Here is a 4,204-nt window from a genome sequence, read left to right on the forward strand (position 1 = left end):
TGGTTACACAAATTTCATGAGTTTGGGTTTGATAATATGAGGGTTTAAGCACATTTATCTTTGGAAAGTTGATAGAGCATGCAACGATCATGTATACAGGTTTAAAGTTTGAACTCTTAATTAAGGAAAGAACAGATACTACAAATCTTTGCATAGATACTACACTTAGGAAAGAACAGATACTACGGGTTTTACACAGATATTACACTTGCGCAAGAAATAGATACTAAACTCACATACACACTATACAGTTCATATACTACATCACGAATAACATAATACACCTCAGATATTATATAACGAACACTATACACTACGCCCCGCACAAAAAATGCTATATTTCATGTATAGGTGCACTACACTTTCATATGTTCAGATAATACATTTCACGTATAGGTGCACCACACTTTAAGGAGTTCAGATACTACTCCGTTCGCATATTCACTAAATGATAGGGTCTAGGACTTGATAGGGTCTAGGACTGTCTGTCTAGGACTGTCTGATTACAGGGGTGATTCGTTGGTGGCCTCTAGTTGATGTTGATAGGTTGACCTCGTATATCAGTTGCCTGTGGGATCGAGATAAAGAGAAAAGGGATCTAGTCTGAGCCTATCTTCAAGCTAAAATCTAATGTCTCATCTTGAGACTTTCATATGCTCATCAGTTAACTTTTCTTTTATAATCTGCAAATGTTTACCTAACCCATTTATATCATACAATTGCAATCTATTTTTAAGCTTTAGCAGGATTTGATCAGTTACGCTTTTATTTATTTAATTTTTCGTACTTTATTTTTTTGCATATTTCTTTTTATTTTGTACTGTATTGTACTTCGCTACATATCCCATGCATTTTCTTACCACATTTTACAGCATAGTCTCTTTGTCTGTTCTTTGTTGTACTGACATTTACCAGTATTCATGCTTTAGTTACTACCTTTCTAGTATGTTTGTTCAATCCCCTAGGATAGGCCGTTCAAGGCAAGGTTGTTCTCTCTTCTCTCTCTCCTCCTCTCAAAATGAGACGATGATGTGGTCGGTTGACGATTCAGCTTATGCAGAACCTCGATCGATTTAAATAACATAACTATAAGACGTTGAGGTCGTTCGTCTCACATGATGTAAATGCTCATATTATCTTTTAGGACATTCTACGATTTTTATATCGTACGATATAAGTCCTAAACTTTTTAGGATTCCGAGTCATCATCTGGTATGACATAACTCCTCTTATTTCCTCAGGCCATTTACATATGAAATGTAATTAGAAGCCCTGAGTATCTAAAATAATTTGTAAAACTAAAAAATTACATAATTTCTCTTTCAAAGATGTAAAACCAAACCATAGATTAGTTTGAGATGTCACAGATTCTTCTTCAGTATCTTCGACATCTCCTACTTTTCGTTCCTTTAGATTCTAAGAAAAATTATTCCTATTTGAACCTATCCCATTTGACTTTTTGTATGAAAAATCATGGAAACTTGAACGTCAAACTCTTGAAGACGAAACCTCTGACCATTATCGAGAGTTTTCTTAGGTGACTTTGGTTGTCTAAGATGTAATTAACTATAGGAGCTTGCTCTTATAAGGAATTTAAGAACCCAGATTAATCTAAATCTTATCTAATTTGTGTATTAAATAGGGGAATTTGTCAGCTCTAAATTTTATAGACCGAAATAGAGTCATAAACTTATAAGTTTAAATAGTTAAAGCCTACTAAAAAGTGATACGTTCATCCTCCGAGATGATATATCATTTATGGTATTGCGCTCAGCTATTTAAAATATTAGATATGTGAGATCTATTTGGTCTCATCATTTTTAAAAAATAAAGGATACCATTTTCAAAAAAAAAAATTACATTATATATATAAGAAAAATAACCGCCAATTTCTGGCGACTCCGCTGGGGATGAGTTCCTCTCTCCATTTTGATCAAGAGGTTTTGCTTTCAAACATTGGTAGTGTGCCCATACCCCTAATGGGTCAGACTATCATTCCTCCGTTGACGTACTTCACTCATTTCTTCCTTGAGTAGGTATTGTCAACTCCCTTGATTCTTGAGCCATTGTTTAATCACCCATAAATAGAAAGGTTCTGGAATATTTAAATTTTAAATAGAGTGGATTCCCAAAAGGTGTGAGATGTTAGGAGACGATTCGTAGGAGTGAATTTGATTCGAGAAAGCTTTCTATTTAAATCATGAACACCTGTCCTACACATCTTATTCTTTCCTTTATTTATGACATTTTGATTTGATTATTTAAAACCTATAAACAAAGCATAAGATGTATCTATATATAAAGAAACTTGTATGGATAAGTCTGAAAAGAGACACCTAGTTAAATGATTTAGTTTGATTCAAGATAGCCAACCTAAATTGTTACAACCATGGCTGCAAACATCTTTAGTCTAATTTTTGGAAAATTTGAAATTACAAAAAATGACTACACTAAAGTTGATCTTCTCCTTTGACACTTAAATGGACTTGGCTGTAAATAAGAACGAGCTGCCTGATAGAGCCGTCATTCGCTTTGGACAAGGATTTGACAATACTGGTGACAATTTGACAATACTGGCATTAAGTTTGGAGACATTACCGTCGCTATACTGAGAAATAAAATTCCTGAATGTTGGAGCCCATAGTTGAATTCAACCTGAAGTCGAGGCATGAGTTCTCACCTTTAAAAAGGGTGTCAGCTAAGAAGAACATTGCTACTGTTACAAAGATTGCTAAAATTATCAAGGATACCGCGGAAACAACTGTTACTACCCCCACCGCTCTAGTCACTGCACCTGTCACTTTCCCCGCTCGACTAAAAGGGCGAGTCAGGTAGATGATGAGCCTGTCGGTGTGGAGGGTTCGACGTTCTTGATGGCACCTTCTATGTTTGAAATAGGGTCTTGTTCTAGGTCTGCAACTCTGACTAGGACTCAAAGAAGGAACAAGAACCGGTGAATAGCTAAGATGAAGAAAGTGAAAGCTACCGAGGTTGTTGCCTCAATTTTGTTGGATAAAGATAAAGAAATTGGATAACCCAAGACCTCCCCTCTCTTAAGAGGGAGCAGGATTCATCCACTGTCTGCTACTCTTGATGAAGAGGATGCCAGAAGATCGCTATTGCACTATCTCAATTCTATCACCGTAATAACCAAGTAAAGACTAAAGGATTTATACCATTAACACGAGTTCCTATGGTCTTTGAGAAGCTGGCTAAGAAAGAAAGATGTTCTGTTGAGGAAATCCTCAATAGGATGGGAGGCGCTATGTCACCCCAGACGAGGAGACAGATACTAAAGAACGATAAGTTCGTTTTGCAACCTGCAAAGAAATTTAAGAAAAGGAGAGAAGGTTTTCTTCTGCAAAACTCTCAGAGAGTCCGTTCAGATGATCGTCATTTAAGTTTCACCTTTACCACTCCATGACCGCCCAGGATTCCTGTCAGACAGCATTTGAGAGCCTGTGTTCTTCCGTTTCTGTCACAGTCACCCCTACCATCATTCTTTCCCTGAATTTTAGGGGATGAAAGCCCATTAAATATTGTCTTGAGCCGAGAATAAGTGTACACAGGGTAAAGGATAAGCCCTTATCATGGTCAGAAAGATCAAGGAATAGTTAAAGATTACCTGTTGAAGTGTCTGGTTGAGACACTAGGGGGCCCACCAGTTCTCAGCATATGGATATCACCAATAAGTCACTTGTCCAGAAAAGCCCATGATGGAAAATTCCAGAAAAAATTCCACATGTGATGTGTTACCCACTGCAATCGCCAATGAAAACGTTGCTTGTCAGTTGTCACAGACTGATCCTAAGGTGTCTAAAAAAGACTCAATTAAAATAAAGCTAGAAAAGCTCAGAAAGGACATTAAGGTGTTTTTTATGGAAAGGGGGGATGAATTGGATGATGAAGAGGATTTGACTGACTATATGGATGAAGATTTTGCCGAGATTTTGCCGAGATAAATGTGGTGAGATAAATGTGGTGGAAACCCGAGCATCTTCATCCTTACGAGAGGTACCAGGAGAGGAGAGTGTTGTGGAAATATTGCAAAGATAGTTCAGCAAAAAGATGAGCAGATGAAATACATGAAAGCAAAAATGGAAGAAATGATGGCTGCTATTATGACTTTACAAAGCCAACCACAGTCTCCAAAAATAGTACCTGTTGAGGTAAACCAAATGGAAGTTAGACAGATTGACAATAA

This window comes from Phalaenopsis equestris, unplaced genomic scaffold (assembly GCF_001263595.1).
Source record: "Phalaenopsis equestris unplaced genomic scaffold, ASM126359v1 Scaffold204681, whole genome shotgun sequence".
Taxonomy (NCBI): domain Eukaryota; kingdom Viridiplantae; phylum Streptophyta; class Magnoliopsida; order Asparagales; family Orchidaceae; genus Phalaenopsis; species Phalaenopsis equestris.